This window comes from Nicotiana sylvestris, chromosome 8 (assembly GCF_000393655.2).
Source record: "Nicotiana sylvestris chromosome 8, ASM39365v2, whole genome shotgun sequence".
Taxonomy (NCBI): Eukaryota; Viridiplantae; Streptophyta; class Magnoliopsida; order Solanales; family Solanaceae; genus Nicotiana; species Nicotiana sylvestris.
Genome location: NC_091064.1, coordinates 179552022 through 179576153, shown reverse-complemented (window position 1 = coordinate 179576153; position 24132 = coordinate 179552022). Strand labels below are relative to the sequence as shown.

General features: G+C 37.1%; 1 long non-coding RNA gene across 1 annotated transcript; it reads right to left on the bottom strand.

Moving 5' to 3' along the window:
- Positions 1–9313: 9313 nt before the first annotated feature.
- Positions 9314–10476, bottom strand: LOC104239557 (uncharacterized). The gene is made up of 2 exons (XR_714164.2): positions 10195–10476; positions 9314–9677 (listed from the first exon to the last, which is right to left on the bottom strand). It is a non-coding gene; the product is annotated as an uncharacterized lncRNA (long non-coding RNA).
- Between the last annotated feature and the right edge of the window lie 13656 nt (positions 10477–24132).

The window sequence follows — 24132 nt, the reverse complement described above, 5'->3', positions numbered from 1 at the left end:
GGTACTCAGGTGGAGTTGAACACAACTTTTCATCCTCAGATGGACGGGCAGTCCTAGCGTACTATTCAGATATTGGAGGACATGTTGCGTTCTTATGTTATTGATTTTGGAGGGTCATGGGATAAGTTCTTACCGCTTATAGAGTTTGCTTATAACAATAGCTACCGGTCGAGTATTCAGATGGCTCCATATGAGGCTTAGTATGGGAGGCGGTGTAGATCTCCAGTTGGTTGGTTCGAGCCCGGTGAGGCTAGGTTATTAGGGACTGATTTTGTGCAGGATGCTTTGGAGAAAGTAAAGGTGATTCAGGAGAGGCTTCGTACAGCGCAGTCGAGGAAAAAGGGTTATGCTGATAGAAAAGTTCGAGATGTGTCCTACATGGTTGGCGAGAAGGTTCTGTTGAAGGTTTCGCCCATAAAGGGTGTTATGAGATTTGGGAAGAAAGGGAAATTGAGTTCGCAGTTCATTGGGGCTTTTGAGGTGCTTCGAAGGATTGGGGAGGTGGCTTATGAGCTTGCCTTGCCACCCAGCTTGTCGAGTGTGCATCCGGTATTTCATGTTTCTATGCTCTGGAAGTATATTGGGGATCCGTCTCATGTTCTGGATTTCAGCACGGTTCAGTTGGTTGATGATTTGACCTATGATGTAAAGCTAGTAGCTATTTTGGGTCGTCAGGTTTGGAAGTTGAGGTCAAAGGATATAGCTTCAGTGAAAGTGCAGTGGAGAGGTCGGCCTGTGGAGGAGGCTACTTAGGAGACCGAGCGGGATATGCGGAGCAGATACCCTCACCTGTTTGAGGCTTTAGGTATGTTTCTTGACTCGTTCGAGGACGAACATTTGTTTAAGTTGGGGAGGATGTGACGACCCGACCAGTCGTCTCATGAATCACGTCTCCATTTCCCCCATTTCTGCTTTTTTATGCTTCATTATCCGTGTTATGTGGTATTGGGTTGGTCGGATCGAGTCCGGAGTGATTTTGCTAAGGTTTGAGACACTTAGTCTCTTTCAAGGGGGGTTTGAGTTGGAAAAGTCAATCAGATGTTGAGTTATGTGTTAGAGGGCTTGGATGCGAGTTCCGATGGTTCGGTTAGCTTCGGAAGGTGATTTATGGCTTAGACGTGTGATCGAAATGAGTTTTGGAGGGTTGGAGTAGTTTTAGGCTTGAATTGGCAAAGTTGATATTTTGGCGATTTCCGGTTAATAGGTGAGATTTTGATATAAGGGCCGGAATGGAATTCTGAGAGTTGCTATAGCTTTGTTGTGTCATTTGGTATGTGTGTGTAAAATTTTAGGTCATTTGGACGGGGTTTGGTTGCATTTTTGATCAAAAACTTAGTTCAGAAGATTTTTGAAACTTGGGCTTGAATTCGATGTGATTTGGTAGATTTGATGTTGTTTGAGGCATTTTGATGATTGGAACAAGTTTGAATAAGGTATCGGGTTATGTTTGTGCTTTTGGTTGAGGTCCTGGGGGCCTCGGGATCATTTTGGGTGGTTATCAGAGAAATTGGAACTTGGTTGCAGTAGCTGATATTGCTGCTTCTGGTGTTTTCGCACCTGCGATTTGACCGCACGTGCGGAACGCGAGCCGCAGAAGCGGATTCGAGAGGATTGGTCAGTAACCGCAGATGCGGTGGACGGGCCACACCTGCGGAGTCGCAAATGCGGATTATGGACCTCAGATGTGAAATTTGGCCCTTAAGCGATTTCTGCAGAAGTGGAGGGTAAACCGCAGATACGGTACCGCAGATGCGGTTAAAGTGTCGCAGATGCGGAAAGGCCTGGGCAGAATATATAAGTTATTTCATTGCGCGAGTTTGAGTTATTCCACCATTTTTGACTTCGGCTTGAGAGCTTTTAGACGATTTGGAAGGGAGATTTCAAGAGAACTTCGTTAAGGTAAGGATTTTGGACCTAAAACACATTTCTATGGTAGTATTTCATGGATTAAGACTGAAATTAAAGGAATTAAAGGGCTAAAATTGAAGAACTAGGGCTTGAGAAATTGGACTTTTGATTTGGGATTTGGAGGACCATTTGGGGTCGGATTTGAGAACTTTTGATATGTATGAACTCGTGGAGAGATAAAGAATCTATTGATGTGAAAATTTCTGATTTTCGAGAAATGGGCCCGGGTTTTGCTACTTTCGGGATTTTATGTGTTTCTCGATTGTTTTCACTTGGGCTTTGTTCCCTTAGCATATTGTGACGTATTTGTTCTGATTTTGGATAGATTCGACGTACGTGGAGGCTGATTCGAGAGGCAAAGGCGTCGCGAGCTAGAGATTTAGCCGGTTCGAGGTGAGTAACGATTGTAAATGATGCTCTGAGGGTTTGAAACCCCGGATTGCACATCGTAGTGCTATATTGAGGTGAGACACATGCTTGATGGCGAGCATCGGGTCGTGCATTGTTGGGGATTGTGACTTGGTTCGTCCTGATTGATGATTTTACCGCATATTTGACTGAAACTTATTTGCTATCATCATGATTTGGGTGATTGCCATATTTGGGCTTCGTGCCAATTATTTAAACTTTTCGGGGATTTTTATTACCATTTCCTCACTGTTTTGACTTACTACTTGAACTCAGTCATGTTATTTTTCGATGTTTTACTACTCAGCCATTTTTACTCAGTTTTGAGACTTAAATGATATTTTAAATAATGTTTTTGGCTGAGAAATACTGTTTTACTAATGCCAGAGGGGCTTGTGATGATTTTCGGACTGAGTAAGGCCGAGGGCCTAGTTGTGAGGATACACCGATACTGATATGAGGCCGAGGGCCTGCGATAAATATATACGCCACGGGGTGGCTTGATTGATATGAGGTCGAGGGCCTAGATTTGATGCCACGAGATGGCTTGTTATTGTGCTTGGGCCGTAAGGGGCCCCTCCCGGAGTCTGTACACCCCCAGTGAGCACGAGTACCCATTGTGATGTGAGATTGAGATCGAGGGGCTGGTATTGTTCTGAGATTGAGCCCGAGGGGTTGGTACTGTTCTGAGATATTGCCCGAGGGGCGGATTTGTGGATACTGAGCCCAAGGGGCGAACTTCTATTATTCACTTTATCTTAATTATCTGTCAATTTACTTGTTATTGGTTGAAAGAGGATTTTAGTTGATTTTTACTGGCTTTACTGATTTTAAGTGATTTTTACTACTTTATTATAGAATGCTTTGTGCCTTGTGTGATTTCTTACCTTCAGTTGTTATTTATATTTGTTACTCACTGAGTTGGAGTACTCACTTTACTCCCTACACCGCTGTGTGCAGATTCAGGCATTGTTGGTTCCGCTCTTGAGTGCTGATTCCTCTAGTTCCAGGCGGTATTCGGAGACTAAGAGGTAGCTGTTGGCGTCCGCAGCCCCGCGTCTCTATTATCATTTCATTTCTATATCTATCAAACATCTGTATTAGTATAGGATTTAGCAGACTTGTGTATGGTCTATAGATGCTCGTGACTTGTGACACCCCGGTTAGGGCTGTGTTGGGTTGTACTTCCGCACTTGATTGACATTGTTCGCTACTTGGTATTGCTATATCATATTTTAGACCGCTTTTATGTTATTTAACTATTTAAAAAGATGAATTGGGTTTAAGTGGCTAACCTTGTCTTTCCGAGAGGCGCCATCATGACCGGGTTCGGGTTTAAGGTCGTGACAGATTGAGGGAAGGTCACCTCTGGCAAATAATAGGCATCTGCATAGCTTAGGTGTGTGATTCTTAGCTTTGCACATCTTGGATGAAATCTAAAACTTTTCACTTCTTTGAGACTATTGAGACTTCTACTGAGATACTACATAACTATGGAAAACAAGAAGAGGGAGATAGGATCTCCTTGCCTCAAATCTTTAACAACATCAAAAGGTGGGGTGGATTCACCATTTATCATGACCGTATAGTTAACAGTGGTAACATGCTCCATTATTCATGCTACAAATCTCATAGGAAATCCCAGCTCTATCAGAACTTGCTCCAAAAAACTCCACTCTACTGAGTCATAGGCTTTTTGAAGATCAATCTTGATCATACATCTGTCAGAAATATTTTTCCTTGTGCATGCCTTTACTAGCTCATGTGCTAGTATGATGTTATCAACTATTCTCCTGCCAGGAATGAAACCAGCATGTGCCTCACAGATGATAGAGGCAGTGACTTGTTGTATCCTGGCTGCTAGCACTTTTGGTATCAGTTTATATAGCATGGTACACCAAGCAATTGGTCGATAATCTTTGACTGTATTTGGACTGGGTATTTTAGGCACCAGTGTGAGAGTAGTACAGTTAACAGCTTTATACAATTTCCCAATAGTAAAGAAATCTTTGAAAGCTTGAGTAACTTCACCTTGAATGACCACCCATGCCTTCTTAAAGAAATAAGCATTGTATCCATCTATTCCTGGTGCTTTATCACTATCAATAGCACAAAGTCCAGCATAGATTTCTTTGCCAGTAACCTTAGCACAAAGAATAATATTTTGATGTTGTGACATTACTAGTCCATTCCTCATAACCAGTCTGTTTATAGCAGGGAGAGAATGGGCTGCTGATCCTATTAATGACTTGTAAAATTCCATGACTTCCTGCTTTATGCTGTTAGGGTGGGTAAGTTTATCACCTGCGAGGGACATAATTTTATTTAGTTGTTTCTTCTGACTTCTTTCCTTCATGACTGTTGCAAAATACTTGATGTTTGAATCACCAAGCCTAATCCATTTTGCTCTTGACATCTACTTCAATACACTCTCTTCTATGAGAGACCATTTTTTCAAATTCTGTAGTAGGCTCATTTCTTCTTCAAGCAGCGAATCATTACATGATGTATTGACCTTTCCTTGTATGTTTTCTAATTCTACTCTAGCATGCTCAATCTTCAAGCTAATAGTTCTAAATTGTTCATTATTTAGTGCTCTGAATATTGGTCTTAGAGCCTTCACGTTCATCCAAACATTCTTCATCTTGTAAGTAGCATATGATTGTCCCCAAATCCTTTCCACAATATCAATAAAACTATCATGCTCATCCCAAACATTAAAGAATCTAAATGATACTTTGCTATGTTTTGGAGCTAAGTGTAGGGTGAGTATCATGGGGTTATGATTAGAAATAAATGGCAGGCCATATTCAGTAGTCACGTGACCCCACTGCATCATCCATTCAAAGTTACCAAGTGCTCTGTCAAGCCTGTTGCATACCCTATCCGCACCATATTGTTCGTTTGACTATGTGTAATACTTCCCTATCCACGATAGTTTATTCAGAGATAGTGAAGTCATATAATCAACAAAATCCTGAACTTTTGTATAGGTAATAGGATTACCCATAAGTCTGTCATTAGAATACAATATAACAGTGAAATCACCACATAAGAGCCATAGCTTGGTAATTCTTACTGCTAGCTCCTTTATAGCTTCCCACAATTATTTTCTTTATTCTAGAGTATTATATCCATAGATAGTTGTAACTTCACAATCCACCACACCCAGCCTATCCTGTACCAAACAATGTTTAAGTTGAACTTCAGTTCTTAGCAATGTAACAGTGTACCATTGAGGATCCCATATAAGCCACACTCTTCCATTTGGAGCACGTTGATAGTTTGTAAAATAGTTCCACCCTGGGATTACTTTTAGCATTACCTTGCTTGCATTATGTTCTTTGACTCTAGTTTCAACTATAGCTGCTAACTTTATTTTTTGACTACTAATATACTTTTTAAACTCTTTTTGTTTGTATTTCTTATTTACACCTCTGATGTTTCAGAAGAGCCACTTCATTATCAAGTCATGTGACCCCTACCCTTATCAGGTGGTAAGGTGTTAGCATTCCAATTTTCCTTTTGTAATGGCTCGAAGGCATTTTTCACTGTTATAGCTGATAGTGTTGAGAAATTTACCAGATTCAGTTCAAGCATAGTACCTGCAGCTTTGCCCTTATCTACTGTTGCCTCCAAATTATCCTTGTGTTATTGTATAGGTGTTTGAAAATTGCCCTGTTGCTCTTGTGCATGAGTGTCAACGGTTGGTTGCACATTTCCTTTGCCCTGTGAACCTTCATTGCTCTGTTGAGGGGGAGTGTCTTGTGTCTGTTGCTGAGCTTAGTCTCCTGGTTGATTAATCTGATTGTCACCTCCATTTAATGGGCCTTTGAATCTCCATTCCATTGTGACCTTCTTAGGCTCTCTTCTCCTTATAGGTTGTTTCTCTTGCTGATTGTTTGGCCATTGCTCTATGCCACATTTGTGCCCCATCACTAGACATTTCTGGTAGTACTCAGGTTTCCAGTCATACCTGTCTAGCTGTGTGAATTTCCTGCCATTAGGATCCATAACCACTAACTCTAGAGGCAACTCTTTAGTGATGTTTACTTCTATCAGCATCATCACAAATGACACTCTAGTTTTCTTTGCAGTACACTCATCTGCATAGATAGGAGTCCCAATTGCACTAGCCATTCTACTTAACGAATCATGACCCCAATAGTTCATAGGCAGCTTAGGGAATTGAACCCACAAGGAATTTCTGTAGGAAACTCCTCATTGAAATCAAAATCTGGTATTCAAGGCTTTAGGATGATAGGTCTATTGTTTATCGTGTATGACCCAGAATAATAGATTTCCTTCATATGTGCTTCATTTTGAAACTTAATGATGTAGTAGCCCTCCACATGTAGATATAATTCATGTTCAGCAACATTTGCCCAATTCATCCTAATGTATCTCTTCATAGTGTTGTAACCTGGTACTTCCCAATGATATAAGCTATCGCAGCACTCTTCCACTTTTCCGTCTCTAGATCTATTTCAGCAATTAGGTAAATTTCCTTTCTTGGCCCACTTTTTTAGACTATTATTTATTGCAAGTAGAATTTAGCGTGACAAAAAAAAGGCAGTCCGATGCATTAAGCTCCTACTATGTGTGGGGTCCGGGAAAAGGTCGTAATAATAATAAATATTATCCGCACATCGCACAAGTACCGTATACTAGTTATGACTAAAAGGAGAAACATGAAAAAACTACAATCTTTCTTAGTTATGTCTCATACATACAAACACTTACACACACATACAGGGGAGAAATAGGAAGTTAAGAATATACAAAAGTAGTTATTACATAGCAGATGCCTGTATGAAAGAGTTATATCTCCTTGGAGTCGCTGGAGTTGTTGAAGTAATTCGTATTGTTTTGGATATATATATTGTATAAGAATGCTTCTGTTGTGATGTACATGTTTGATTTTATTTTTATTTTTTTGTTGAAATCTGAAGTTCATTCTATTAAGATCATTTTGTATTTACATAGTAGTTTGTGCGAGATTTATATTTTTGCTGGATAGTATGAGACAATTAAGTTGCTATTGGTATAATATAAAATACGAAGTTGATGGAATTATAATTTTCTTTGATCATTTTACTACATACTATAGTTAATCACTACAATGTGAAAGTTGAGACTAAAACAATATCGTGAGTCTTGCGTCAAATACTGTTTTTTTTGTGGCTGGGGATGGCGAGGGGGGAGGAAGGGGGAATGGGGGAGAGGTAGGGGGAGGGGGGTTAACGTCAAATTTATTGGAGTTGCATGTCCACCACATATTGCAATAAGGAGTTGTTGTAAAGTTATAAACGCCTCATTAGGGTATTAATACGATGTGCATCTTATAAGAAGAGTTACTAACATAGGCTGAATGAATAGCGATTGTTCAAATTTATTTCGAGTGATTGGGCAAAAAAAAAAAAAAAAATCGCAGTGATCGTTTAAATTTTAAAATTTTTCGCATAGCTAGTTACTAACACTCTAATTTTAATGATCTTATTCTATTAGTAGGTACCTTCAGAAGGTCAAATATGGTGGACAAATATGCATAAAGTTGACAAATATGCATAAAGTTTGTCCTCATATCATAATTCATGAATATAACAGTTGTATTTTACTCTATTTTTAGCTTATGAAGCATTGCATGTAAAGATCAAAAAGAAAAAGGAGAGTAGATTTTGTAGTTTCATACAAAAAAAAATTTATATGATGTGTGTTACACCTCCTTTTTACCATCTGGAGGGGATACAAGGGAGTTTTTCCAATTAAAGTGACATTATTCGAAATGAGATTATTTTATTTAATTTTTAGAGTCACCACTTGGGATATATTTATTTGGTGTCCCAAGTCACTAGTTTATTTTAAATCCCAAATCGAAGAAAATCTACTTTATTTAAAAGTCTGCGAAACCAGAAATTCTAGATAAGGAATTCAGTTAACCCGGGAGAAGGTGTTAGACATTCCCGAATTCTGTGGTTCGAGCACGGTCGCTTAAAATATTAAAATTGGCCTAGTTATCTGATTTACTACATGTTTTAAACCTAGTGTGCATTTTTAAACTTTAAACCGCTTTTAATTATTTTATAAAATTATTCTGGAACAAGTTACGATTGTCGTACACTTGTTTGTTTGATATACATTGCGAATCATATCACGGGAACCGTACTCACGATCTACAACATGTTTAATTTATTAAAGTTATTAGAAGTTGTGGCTGGATCACATAAATATACCCCCGAATTTGGAGATTATGTATCACAACTACGTCACTGGAACCGTACCCGTAGCTATGGTAATTTTATTATAAATGCGCCTAAAACAAACTACGAATGTTCAAAGTGTTTTCTACACTAGTTATGAATGTTCCAAGTCTTTTCCGTACTAGTTTTGTATTAATGTGAGGGCCATAGATTATGGAATTCATTTGTGGATGGCACGCCTCAATTTATTTCAAAAGGTTTTACTCAACTAAACAAACTATGGATGTTCATATTTAAAGCTAATTTGAAATTAGGTATCACAACTACGCCATGGGAACCGTACTCATAGTCGTGATAATTTAATTACGTGCCTAAAACAAACTACAGGTGTTCATATGATCATTTTTAAAAAAAAAAAAAAGGTTTGCAGGCAAGCATAAGGAGATCCATAGCTACAGAGTTATTTTGAAATGGAAATACATTAGACAAAGTGAATCTCGAATCCAACTTATATGGACTGTCAGAATATTGAACACTAAAAAAAATTTCAATTGGATCATATTAAGAAACGGGCTGCTTCCAGTTATTTAGTTTAAAATAAGAATTCATCTCATGATAGCATCATTGTAACGTAGTAGCTATCGGCCTCCAAAGAGTCTAAAACGCGTCTGCAAGTGGGCTCGCAGTGAAGCCCAATGCATTAAGTCGTAATTGGAACAATGCAATACTAAACAAAAATCTGCATTGATCCATTCAAGTTTTCAGATAAAACAAATGCTAAAAATAGAGAAGATGAATAGCTGAACTATTTATCTGATCTAAGATAAGACAAATTAATTACATTTCTAATACTTGCAAATCTGGTGAATCACAATACAATCATCAAGAAGGATAATAGACATGAATCCTTAAATATTTACATAGATTGTTCATAAGGCTAATTAAACTAAAAAAAACATAACCAATCTTGTGTTACACCCCTTCCATGGATGACTCCAAATCCACCTTTTAGACTTAGCTTCACCAATCTGATCCGACTGGTGGTCAGATCAGCAAGACATAGCCATGTAACCAGCATTAAGCCTTCTCAAACTCAACAAAAATCCATATACTTCAGCAAAACCACTTTATAATGAAACCCTTTTTGAATTAATATTGATTCTGCAAGGTTCAAACAGGGCTGAAACTATACAAAATTTAACAGTTGACACCACATGCTCCAACTGTTGTTAATAGCTATCTACATTCATATTTAGAATTAAACAATCTTGATCACTTTCCAGCTTACAATCCGTTAGTTTACACATGAAATATCAACTTTGACAAAACAGACCCAAATCACAACATAATCATGCTAAACATGAGATAGTTTGACAACTCTCAAGATAACCACACTAATTCAGATGACCAGACAGTAGCGCAAAAGTATTCTGATTGTTCTTTATTTTTATTTTAAAAAACAAAACTAAATAAATAGGAGAAACACATATGAACTTAACTAAGTCAAGGGCCACTAGTTTACATAAGAAGCATAAGAGAATGCTGATAAAAAGAACAAAAATTTTTATGGAACAAATTCAGTGGAACATAGTAAGGAAATCAAACACAAAACACTACTAGATAGTCCCAAATTTCATTCATAAATGCAACATGAAGCTACAGGTGAGTTTCTACATACCTAATGGCCAGAAACAAGAAGAACAGTAGAAAGAAGACCAAGTACAGATCAAAATAATGAAATTTGGAGCTCAACCCAAACTTAAACAACACAGCATGAGCAGCAGCAGTAAATCCCAGAAAAGAAAGCTTCGGATTCAATCCATTTTTTGACTTATGAAAACCAGAAAATCCCAAAGAAGTTCTTTAAGTTTTTTGCTAAAATTAGAGGAAAAGAGAGTCCGCTTCTATAGAAACAACAGCTGAATTTTTAGAGTGTATTTTTGAAATCTGATGAGTCTGAGAAAATGAGTGAATGACTTTCTTTTTATAGTGTATATCTAAAAATAACATCTAAGGAGTATTCTACCCTAAATTCCTTAGATAGTACATCATTTTTGACAGAGAATAATGGACAGCTGTCCATTTTTCAGCATCTTTTAAATAATTCTGGACAGCTGTATACTTCTAGAACCTTCCTTTTCCTAGATATTTGTTTTTCTAAAGTTCTGAAATCCTCCTAAGTTTCCCTTTTAGTTTAATTAAGCCCCTACAAGTTCTAGTGATTTACAAATCATGGCAAACAGAGACAAAATCAAAAGGGGTCCAAAAATTCAAATTGAAATGACAAAAGAAGCACGATGATGCAATTTAAACCTAAAAGTTAAACTAATCAATAAATGAAAATGCTTATCTAAACAAAAACTGAATTTAAACGAACACAGATAGCAGAACACAGTAACAAACAAAGAAACAAATATGGTAATGTAATGAAACCTAATAATTAACCTAATTAACCTCCACGGTGATTGAATTAACTAAACTATACAACTAAAAATAATTTTCCAACAATTAGACATGCTGTGAACTAAATAATTTGTACAGAAATAAACTAGATTACTTATAATTATTCACATGCATAAATTAAGCTAACAAAATAAAGAAACAAGGAAAAGAGTTAAGGAAAATACCAAAAGGAGTCTGGCAGTTCAACAGTCCTTCGATGCGACTAAAAAAATATGCTAACCAACCGTTCTTGTTGAGAATGATTGAGCAACATGGTCTTTCAACCACATCGAATCCGGAAGCAATCCAAAGAAAACTCGAAAAGGATGGACAAATGGAACTAGGTTTTTCTGGTTTTTCATAGATTTCAAATTCGAGGATTTTGGTGGGAATTTTTGGGGAATCAAGGGTAGGGTAGTGGTGAGGGAAGGTTGAGGGTCCTATGGTGTGAGTTTAGGGCCATTTGGGTGATTTAGAGTTTTTAGGGTCAGATTTCAGATATGAAATCGACGGAATTGGGTGGTGTTTTTGGGGAAGCTGATGGTGGGATGGTATAGAGGGGAGACTAAGGATTGTAGAGGGTGAATTTGGGGTGATTTGGTGAAGCTTCGCTGTCGTAAGGCGATTTCCGGGCGGCTGAGCGACGCGGAGCTGGCGGGGGAATGAGGGGGCGGCTAGGGTTTGCATCAGAGAGAGATAAGGGTGAAATGAAATAGGTCTCTAAGGTCTAGAGGGGTTTCAGATAGTTTTAAGGTTATTGGGTAACCAGTTCCAAGCCGTTGGATCAAATGAATCCAACGGCTGAGATGAAAGGCGGGGTTAAACAGGGTCATTTTGGGGGCTGGGGCATTGGACCGGGTATATTTGGGTTTTGGGCTTGGGTATGGACCGATTTGGATATAAGAATTAGCCCAATTTCAAATTAAACCCTTTTTTCTTTTCCAATTTCTTTTCTTATTTTTTTTTTCTTTGTTTTCTTTTTCTTTTCTTTAATTAAAATCCTAAATTAATCTAATTTTCAAAAATTAAGCTAATTATCTAATTATAACATTTACAAAAATTAGTTGATCCTAAATTAAAAAGAGAAAATTATTAATCTAAAATTAAAAGCTAAAAATATAAAAATGAGGAATACTTTATGATTTTTTTCATTTTAATAACGCAATTTATTAACTAATTTTATCCTAAAATGTGAACACAAAGTCTAATATGCAATGCATGATGTTTTTGACATTTTTGCGGTATTTTCATGATTTTAATAAAAATTAAACATGCACAAAATGCAAACAATTAATAAAATCCTACAAAAATCCTATAAAAATGTAAATAATTGGAAAAAATCTATTTTCTTTAATTTTGTAAGAGTATTTCACATAGGGCAAAAATCACATGCTCACAATATGGTGTTATGGACAAGTTTCATCTTGCTCTTAAGAAAGTTATATGTGAGTTTGCCTCTTGGCTCTTGCTTCTCTGTATTGTGAGCGTTTTTTTATTTAGCTAATCTCCTGTTCTATCAGATGCAAAAATTGTGAATTTGTTTCTTGAATCACTATATTATATTGAGGTTAGCAGGTTTAACAGGGTTGGTGTTATAAGCTTAATTGAAGAAGAATCTCATCATAGACTTAGAGGTAAAGAGAAATAAAGAAGGTGAAGTATCTCAAGTTCTCATATGTATTCTATAGAGATAGGCTCTCAAGTCTCATGTGCTAGATAATAATAATAATAATAATAATAATAATAATAATAATAATAATAATAATAATAATAATAATAATAATAATAATAATAATAATAATAACAAACCCAATATGATCCTATTAGGTGGGGTCTGGAGAGGGTAGTCTGTACGCAGACCTTACCCCTACCTAATGCAGGTAGAGAAGCTGTTTCCAGTAGACCCTCGGCTCAGGAAGGGTGAGAAGAAGAAGAGGAAAGCAAGGAAGGAAGAAAGAAAGAAGAGAAAAGAAAAAGAAAAAGGGAGAGATAAAGGATAAGTAGTACCAAATAATAGCAACAAGGAATACAATACTAGAGGCGAATAAAATCACATAACGTAATAAAAATCTTAAGATTATGAAGGGACATAATAATAATATTAAAATAATAGTAATAATAATAATAATAATAATAATATTATTATTATTTAATGTGGGTTACTACTAGGATGATATCGGTTCCTATGATAGGTATTAAATGGTTATTATGGGATCATTTTGTTCTATGCTAGTTCATATACTCCTCTATTGAGTTAATGCGTAAGAATTTTGGAGTTCTTTGGTGAGATTTTCTTGACAGTTTGTTGAATATAATGTAGCTACTCTTATAGATAAAAAGTTGAAAGATATTAATATTTTTTGACATATTTTTTTTTATGTATCTGACAATATACTCTAAAGGGGAAGAAGAAAAATATGGTTTTGACTAACAAACTTCAAGTGATGGGTATATAAAATGCAACGAAAAATTTCTCTATTAAGTAATATTTTAATTATAAGGTAACTAATATGTTTCACTTAAAAATAATATAAAGCATGAATGAACTTAAATAAGTATATTTGACTCAACAAAAACTTAATTATAAAAGATAGCGAAATATATATTATGATCATATTATTCACGTGGCAGATCTTAATGGATACATTTAGTTTTAAAAAAAAAAAAGGTCTATGGTACATTATAGAGGCCGAAGAGGATAGTCATTAGTTTGTAGCTTTATTGGAGCTAAAAAAAAATACAGACTAAGTACATTTTTATTTTGGTTAATTCCCACCAAGCAAAGTTTTATGTTCAATTGATTGTTGTTTTGGTTTTGAGAATGAACCTTCTACTTGTGATGACCCGAAAGGTCAACTCTTATTTTAGAAGTCGAATTTGTGTTCCAGGCCTTAAAAACCTCCTTTTATTTTTTTTCAATTTACGTGCACAATTCGGGCGCGATTCCGGAAGGTCTTTATGTGGAAATTAGAGAAAACAATAATTTTTGCCTTTAAAAGTTGATTTTAATTGACTTCGGTCAACATTTTGAGAAAACGGACCGGGACCCGTATTTTAACGGTCCCGGAGGATCCGTAATAAATATGGGACCTGGGCGTATACCCGGAATCGAATTCCGAGGTCCTTAGCCCGAGAAATGAATTTTTGATAAAAATTGTTAAACTAAAATTCCAAAGGTTTTGAGAAATTAGTAAATGTTTGATCTCGTTAGTATCAGGCTCGTATTTTGGTTCCGAAGCTCGATACAAGTTTAATATGGTAATTACATCATATCTGTGAAACTCAGGTCGCAAATGCGACTTCTGCAACTGTTCAAAACAAAAGTTAAACAGGATTTTCTCCTATTCTTCAGATTTTTCAAACCCTAGAACCCTTGAGGCGATTCTCCCAAGACCAATTCTTCCCCAAAACTTTGGTAAATGATTCTAACCCACTTTCTTTTAATTTCTCATCACATTTCATGAATTTCCAACCAAAAATCTAAGATTTGTATGGTAAAAATTAGGGGTTTGGGTAGAATTAGAGATTTTTTATAAATTGGGGATTTAGACCTCGATTTGTGTGACGACCCGGGCAGTCGTCTCATGAGTTACCGCTCCATTTTCCCCCCATTTTTGCTTCTTATTGCTTTGTTTATCGGTTCTATGTGTGATCGGGTTGGTTGGCTCGGGTTCGAAAAAGTTTCGGTAAGGTTTGAGACACTTAGTCTCTTTTGAGGAAACTTAAGTTGGAAAAGTCAACCGGATATTGACTTATGTGTTAAGGGGCTCGGTGTGAGTTTCGATGGTTCGGATAGCTTCGGGAGGTGATTTGAGACTTAGGAGCGTGATCGTAATGTGTTTTGGAGGTCCGGAGTAGATTTAGGCTTGAATTGGCGAAATTGGAATTTTGGCGCTTTCCGGTTGATAGGTGAGATTTTGATATATGGGTTGGAAAGGAATTCCGGGAGTTACAGTAGTTCCGTTGTGTCATTTGGGATGTGTGTGCAAAATTTCAGGTCATTCGAACGTGGTTTGGTAGATTTTTTGATCAAAAGCGGAATTGAGAAGATTTTGGAAACCTAGGCTTGAATCCGATGTGTTTTGGTTGATTCGATGTTGTTTGAGGTGTTTTTAAGATTGGTATAAGTTTGAATAGTGATATGTGACTTGTTTGTGCCTTTGGTTGAGGTCCTGGGGGCCACGAGGTGATTCCGGATGGTTGACGGAAGGATTGAATTTGGAAATGGTAGCTAAGGTGTTGGAACCGCTGTTATAATCGCATCTGCGGTTAGGAGGCCACAGGTGCGACCTCCGCAGATGCGGAAATGAGTGGCAGAAGCGGAAAGGGCCAAGGAAAGCTGGAGCTGTAGAAGCGGCTAGGTACCGCAAGTGCGGGGATTTGGTCTCAGATGCAGCACCTGGAATTTTAAGTGATGACCGCAGAAGCGGTTGCGCATGAGCGGGGAATTGACCGCAGGTGCGAAATCCCTGGGCCAGAAGGTATAAAAGCATTCCGTCGCGATTTTTGAGTTGTTCTTCACCATTTCAAGTCAGTTTTGGAACTTTTTGGGAGATTTTGAAGAGGCAATCAAGGGATATCGTCTGTAGGTAAGATTTTTGAGTCTAATAATTGATCCTATGGCATTATTTCACTGATTTGGCCTAAGATTAATGGAATTTAAGGGTTAAAAATTAGGAAACTGGGGCTTGGTATTGGAGACCTTGACTTGAGGATTTGAGGGGTCATTTGTGGTCGGATTTTGGAACTTTTGATATGTATGAACTCGTGGGGAGATAAGGAATCTATTGATGTAAATTTTATCGAATTCTGAGACGTGGTCCAGGGGGTCGGGTTTTGGTTAATTTCAGGATTTATGTTGTAAATTGATTATTTTTGCATGGGCGTCGTTTCCTTAGCATATTTTGACGTCATGATTCTGATTTTGAAAAGATTCGACATGAGTTGAGGCCGATTCGAGGGGCAAAGGCGTCGCGGGCTAGAGTTTGAACCGGATTGAGGTGAGTAATGATTTTAAATGTTGTCCTGAGGGTATGAAATCCCGGATTACACATCGTTGTGCTATATTGAGGTGACACACATGCTAGATGACAAGTGTGGGGTCATGCACCGTTAGGGATTGTGACTTAGTCCATCCCGAATTACTGTTTTACCGCGTATTTGATTGAAAACTATTTGCTATCATCATGTTTTTGGTTGAATGTCATATTTGGGCCTCGTGCCAACTATTTGGACCCTTAGGGGATTTTTACTGATATTTCCTCACTGTTTTGACTTTAGACTTGTACTCAGTCATGCTATATTCTACTATTTTCATAACTTAGCCATGTTTACTCCGTTTTAATACATTAAATAATATTCTGAATGATAATTTGGTTTGAGCATCATGTTTTACTGTTCGCCAGTGGCTTATGAGATGTTTCTGACTGAGTAAGGCCGAGGGCCTGTGTTGTGAGGATACACTGATTTATGATTGTGAGCCCGATGACCTGAGATTTGTATGCCACGAGGTGGCTTGTTGATATGAGACCGAGAGCCTATTGATTATACCACGAGATGTCTTGATATTGCGCTTGGGCCGTAAGGGGGCCCTCCCGGAGTCTGCACACCCCCAGTGAGCGCGGGTACCCATTATGATATGAGATATAGCCCGAAGGGCTGGTGTTGTTCCATGTGTTGCCCGAGGGGCTAATTCTGTTGGTATTGTGCCCGAGGGGCGGTTCTTTATGTGTTTATCTTTTCTAGCTGTCTGTCATTTACTTGCTTAACTGTTAAAAAGTTATTTTAAAGAAGCTTAAATTGAACTAAGGTGACTTTACATTTTTTCACTGTTTCATTGCTTTTACTGGATTTATACTCCTTCTTTATAGCATGTTGATGTGCCTTTACGTGATTTCTTATCGCTCAATCTTCATTTATTATTATTACTCATTGAGTTGGAGTACTCACTTTACTCCCTGCACCCTATGTGCAGAGTCAGGCGCTTCAGGTCCTACTTGCGAGGGTTGAGAGCTTCCAGCAAATTTCGGAGTTCACTAGGTAGATGCTCGGTGTTCGCAGCCCAGTGCTTCTCCCTCTATCTTAATTTCTCTTGTCTTAGTTCTGTAATAGATTATGTAGACTCTTCCTATTTTTAATCGGTTAGTAGATGTTCATGACTGGTGACACCCCGATGTCGGGCTATGTCTACTCTGAAATTGCACTGTTTCATCTTATTTTGGGATTCATTATTATGTTAAAGACTAAATTCGTATTATTTTTATTGCTTAAAATGAATTGGGAATGTGTCGACTGGCCTTGTCTTCACAAGAGGCGTCATCACGATCGGGTCTGGGTTTAGGGTCGTGACAATTTGGTGCCGAATTCCAAAATCAATTGTATATCCGAGCTGGGGGTGAATGGATAATCGGGTTTTGGTCCGAATTTCGAGTTTTGACCAAGCGGGCCCGTGGTCGGGTTTTAACTTTTTGGGAAAAATGTTGGAAAATCTATAATTATGCATTGGAATTGATTTCTTTGACATTTATTGATGTTATTAAGTTAATTATGACTAGATACGAGTGGATTGGTGGTGGAATCGAGAGGTAAAGCGGTAATTGAGCTTTGAAATACCCGGTGGCTTGACGTAAGAGTTTCGTCTAACATTGACTTGAGGGATTAGGGATCCTAGACTTATTTGCTATGTGATTTCATGTGTGTGCCATATAGGTGTGGTTACGAGTACCTATACGCCGCCAAATTAATTGTTTAGCCTGTTCCCTTCCCCGTTTTCTTATATATTGTTTTCCTATCTTAACTGCTACTTATTATTGATGCTTCCATGTCTACTTGCTTCTTGTTAAACATTGTTGTCTCTATTGAGGGTATTAATCGTTCCGTAGTTTCATTATATTATATTGTTGGTTTACGTTGGTTGATTGATGTTTCATAGTACACTTTGGTTGGTCTCACTGTGCATTATTAACTATTGAAGTTTCATAATGGTATAGACCTCCAATTGTGATTGTTGATACCCAATTTTTCCTCATATATTTTTGAAACATGTATATATGCTTTTAAAATAGTACATATGCAGTTATAAGCATGCATAAATATTTTTTATAATTTTCTACAGTTTTAAAAGCTCAAAATCAATTTATTTCCCCTCTTTTCATTATATAAATATTCAATAATTATCCTTCAAATTACTTTTGTGGTTTTTTAGCCATACAAATTCATTATTTATGCCAACATAGTGTTAAAATATTTTTTGTGCATTGTTCGTAATTATATTTACATGTTTAAGCTAAATTGCACATTTTTGCAATATTAGCCCTTACTAATGTATAATTACATTATTTATGCATAAAATAATTTTCTATATTTTTAAAATATTAAATAACTATTTTAAATCATTTTAATACCCAAAGATACTTTTGGTACTCATTTATTATTTTTTATAAATTATTTAGTTATAAAAAGTGGCTATTTAAAATTTGGCCTTATTTTAGCCTTAATTTTGACCCAATACCCATCCCAATCTCAATCTAAACCTACCCTAGGCCCAATACCCATCTTCCTGACCCAATACCTGGCCAAATCCTGATCGTTGATTATTTTGATCAACGGTCCGGATTCATCCTTTCCTAAATTAAACTAAACGACCCCCCTTAAACCCTCTCATTTCTCACCACAAAGCCGCCCTAAAATCCCTTTCCGCTCTCAAATGCTCTCAAACCTAACCCTAATCGGACCTCGCCGTCACTCATCATGGCTATCTACGGTGGTTTCTCACCACCCCCAGGCCTCTAATGGCCTCTCTTGTACTGGTATCACCATCTCCAGGGTCCTCAAGGGACCAGGGTTAGTTTGCTTGCATCTATGGTCCTTTCTGGTCTGTTTCAGGTTGTTCTAGTGTGATTCCGAGTAAGAGCTTTCTAAATTGCCTTAGATCTATGGGTTTCTGAGCTTGCTTCTTCTCCTCTATGTTGTTCTTCTCGAAACCCTAATTTCTTCTAAACTTCTTAGATCTGTACAGATCTGAGATGTTTGGATCTATTTCATATGCTTTTTACAAATAACCTTCTGATTTTTACAAGGATCTTCTAATTTTCAAATGGTTTACCATTTTCCTAAACTAGGATTTCAGAAAATTTCTTTTCCAAAATTTTTTGATAGTTTTGAGTGTTTGATCTTCTGCTTCTTATGTGTCTTGACTGATTTCGTAAGGTTTGCTTTAACCTTAACTCGTTTATACTAAAAGCCCTAATTTTTTTCAACATTCTTTGTTTGGTTTCTGAGTACTTGTGTACTGACTTTGTTCTTTCCTTGGTTCTTGTGATCTTTCTTTAGCCATTTAGATGTCTCGTGGTTTACTTATCCTAATATGCCTCTATTGAGTTCCTTAGTTCAACTTTCCTACTGATTCTATATGTTTATGTTCATTCTGACTATTCATGTTAAGACTATATTTTTCTCCTTAAATTAGTGTCGTTTTCTTGATTTACCAATTTTTTTCGTTAAAGTTATGTGTCGAATCATGACTATTCATTTCTTGCCTTATTTTGACTACGAGACTTACTGACTCTTTACGTGATTGTCTCTTTGATTGAACCCTTGACTATTCTGAAGTTCTTATTTCCTGGTTTGATTTGGACTCTTTTCCTTAACAAAACTTTTATTTCTTATTTCTCTACTCGGTTTGATTGAACTCCTTGCCTTAATTAGCTTTTTCCTTGCCTTATTTGTTATTTGCTGATTCTTATTGATTGTTTCCTTAATTGAAACTTCTATTCATTTACCCTTAATTACCTACTCTATACCCAAACCTTACTTGATTCGTTTCCTTAAATATCTATCATGCTTTAACCGTTGATTTGATTATCCCTTGATTAAGAGGGAGACTTACTGATTTTACTTATGTGACTGATTCTGTGAATTTCCCTAATTGCTACATAATTGATCCATTGCCTTATTTTGTTTAACTCTTGATTACTATATAAACTCCCTCTTATTTTAACTTCAAACAAACAATAGTTCAAAAGCTATCACTTTACACTCTAAAAGGCTATCTCCCTGCTCTCTTTGCTACTTGTGATCTCTGTTGTTCTAGCCAGCTGCAAGCCAAGGCTGGAAACTACACAATACCTTTCTCACATCTTGTGTTTTCATTCTTTAACTAGGTATGCTTCTGATTAATTTTTAAGAATCTAAACCTATGCGTTTTTTTACTGTCTTAGTTCATTTGGCCTGAGTCCATTCTTGCCTCTACTTACTGCTTACTCAGCATGCCCAACATTGCCTCTTCAAACCTGTGATTAGCATGCTTCCACTTTAGTTGCTTGTTTGCCATCTTGTTTAACATGTCTACATATGTAACTAGCATGTTTGACTGACTATTATTTATCTAAACTCTACTTCTATGTAACTAGCATGCCTACACTTCTTAACACTTGCCTAGCATGTCCATTTAAATCCTTGTTTGTTCTGCTTTATTCCTGCTAAGTTACTCTCTCCAGAGTGGCTTCAACATGTTTCTGTTGTGATCCTTTGCTGCATGACCTGGTTCTATCTAATCTACTAGTTCTATAGGACCCCCTTCAAACTCTATGTATCCTGTTGTTTGTATGCTCCATTAAGGTGCACTCTCTGTGTTCCCAATCCCTCTTTCCTTGTGTGAAAGTTGTTTGCCAAAGTGCTTTCTAAAGTTTATTTGTTCTATGACTTATGTTCTGACTACAAATTGCCTTTTTACACTTTCCTCAAACTATTTTATTAGTAATGGTTTTCAGAAATTCTTTTCAATCCTAAGACCTTTCTTTTAAACTCTTTCAAACCATTATGCACTTTCACTTACTCCTAGAATACTAGGTCCTACCCCTCTAGTATGTATGCTACTTAGAAACTCTTGAGATCTCTTTGAACTCTAGCGTATCAGGGCTGACATTTCCACACTGCATAATAATCAGTTGTTATTTGAGAATGGTCTAGGTGTGAGCACTGCCCGGGATCCTTGAGGTCCTTAGGGAACTCTGACACACCTAGACATGAAATTGGCTATGGAACTTTAGTATTTGAGATTACTGGAGGCTTGGAAATCATTTGGGCCTACTTCAGGCTCCCTATAGATTAATTTTTGCTTTATGTATGTTAATTTTAGTCAATTCATTAGTCTGTAATAATTATTGTAAACAAACAGTAGGGTGATTAGTGAAAAAGGAAGGGTAGTTATATATTGTAAAATTGGGTAGATACCATGCTTATAGGATCTATGTTGATTCAAATGTGTTTGTTAGATAACATATCTATATGATCTAAATAATCTTTTAATAACTAGATATCATGCCCATAGGAGTTTAAATTAGCTTTAATAGAAATCATGCCTATAGGGGTTTCACTTTGATTAAATGAATGTTGCTTGTTTAACCTTTATGTTCAATTAGTAATCATGCCTATAGGACTTAAAACCAGCTTAGTTAGAAAAACAGTTTAATTCGTGTCCGTTAATTCTAAATTGGTTTAATTGACTAATCTGTCCACTTCTGTAATAAATTTCAGCGCTGCCTTAAATAATATTACTAGAAAGCATGCCTATAAGATCCAAACTTCCGTCTAAAACTGTTTGTTGTTTAGTTACATTCTTAATCAATAATATATATCATGCTTCTAGGACATCACTGTTGTATGCCTAGGCAAGCCTGTATTGCGATTAAAATTCTGCAAACTATAAAACTGCACCTTGTTATTTACTACTCATATTCAACAGGTTTAAAAGAATCAATAGACAAGTAAGATTCAGTTCTTTGACACTTTGGTCCTAATTCCATATTATATAATCTATGCTCACCTAGATATCATGTTCTAAGGTTTTCTCTTAAATATTTGAAAATGTTGTTTGAAGACGTGCACTTACTTGTTATGTTTGTGGAGGCAAATGTGAGCCTTTAATTATTCCCTCTTTAAGTGCAGTCCTAATTGTTTTGATTGACGCTTAGACCTTTCTCCTTTAAATTTCCTAGGATGGTCTAGAACCACCTAAATTAGAGGTCCTAAATACTTCCAGGACCACAAGGAAGGGACGGGTAGTGCACGCATAGGATATCTTTCAAGGTTCCTAGAACGCTTTAGCCTATGACCAGGGGAGGGGATTGGGTAGTAAGGAATATGATGACCACGCGCTAATGTCATATGTAGCACCTCGTTGAGGAGTGTTTACCAGGCATTGTGTGGGTATGATCCTATAGGTTAACCATCCTAGGATCCCTCTTTCCCAACTCCCGGTGTTTAAGTAAATTTACCTTTCTTTACAAATGTGCAAATTGTTCAAACCGTTTTTTCCTTACTTTCATTACTTGAATCATACATGTCAAAAACATGCCTTTACTTGCAAGTACGTGTTAAAACTATTTATTTGTTAAAATGACTAATTCACATAGTTTAAGTTCAGTCGGGACCCACTGTTGTGGACCGCGAGGGGTGCCTAATACCTTTTCCTCAAGGTTATTTCGAGTCCTTACCCTAGATCTATGGTAATGCAAACTAGTCCATGAGTTAATCGCTCAAGGTACCCTAATGCACCATAATCCGTTAGATGGAGACTCTTCAAATACCCAATTCCCAAAAGGAAAACGAATTATTTCCCCCATGAATGTCAAAACCCGGACTTCCCCGTCAAAAAGGGAAAAAAGGGGGCGCGACAGCATGGCGACTCTGTTGGGGATATTTTAGGCTTTTATCATAACGAACTTATCTTTTGTGAATTAGCCCAAACATGCTCTATCCCACGTACCCTTTCCCCTTATTTGAATTTAACTGTCTATTTTTCTTAAGCATTTATGATTCTTTATTCCTAAAACTGAATTGTCTCCTTGTTTTCTTTTTCTGTAACTGTCTCTTCAATTATTTAAATACTGCATTTATTATTTTCTTACGTGCAAATACTTGACAACATGCTCTTTATTGCTTCATAAATTATGCTCAACATCATACTCCACTTGTTTTTAATTAATCTTATAGCAATGCTTGATGAGTGTTTGCACTCTTCCTATCTATCACCCTTTAAATTTGAAAAGGCGTATTTGTGGTAAAACTAGTCGATCAGCGGTGCGTTCGATAATTCCGTGTATTTCCCCCTCAAGTTGTCCGCTTGAGGGTCCCAGTCGAGACATCTATAACAACCCTACTGATTAAATTATACATGCATCATGGTCAAACCTAGCCGGGTTAATATGTTGTCCACATAATAACCCTTTAAGACAAGCCTTGTCCAAAAGTCCATCGGGTTTTCCATAATTCCAACAGACGTAACCACGATTATGTGCATTAATTTGGAGAAATAAGTGCCAATATGTTAATCATTACAGTATAAATATACGAACCTGGAGGGGGAAAAGGCCTAACTCTCTTTTTTTTGCAGAAAATGAGGCACGAGGTCCCCAGATTCGGTATGGTTAGCACACCCTAACTTTTGCTAGATTGGTGGAGGGATCTTCCTTCATGTGACCAAAACCATGTGAAACGAGTCCTAGGAAACTTGCCTTCTCTGATGGATCTTTAGCTCAACAAAATGATGGTCGAGGCTGCAACTATGTTTTGGGACAAGGAAAAGATTGTGTTCCATTTTGGGAACTTAGAAATGACACCCCTTCGCGAAGCGATAGGAGGATTTGCTGGGTTGCCTTGGGATAACCCTAATCTGTTAGCACCTAAAAATTGCACTGCTAGAGGATTTCTGAAAATGGTGGGGCTGAAGAAAAATGACAACTTGAAATGCCTAAAGGACTCCTACATACCTTTTGAGTTCCTTTATGAAAGATACGGTCACAGCAGTTCCTACCGTATTTTTGACGATGAATTCTCAATCACTTTTTTAGGTTGGATTCATCGTAGGGTCTTTTTGTTTATCATATGTTTCTTGGGCATGCTGGTGTTCCCAATCCAAGGGGATAAGATCCATATTAGGCTGGCCATGGTAACCAAAACTCTGATGGACGGGATCGAAAGGAAAAAATACATTATAATCCCTATGATCGTTGCAGACATGTACCGGGCTTTGGAGCGGTGTCAGAAGGGATTCAGGTTCTTTGAGGGTTACAACTTGCTACTACAGGTTTGGTTGTTGGAACATCTCCAAAAGAGGCAATACCGTCAAGAATTTCCACAAAGGTTGTGGAATGATCATATAGCTTTCCATCAT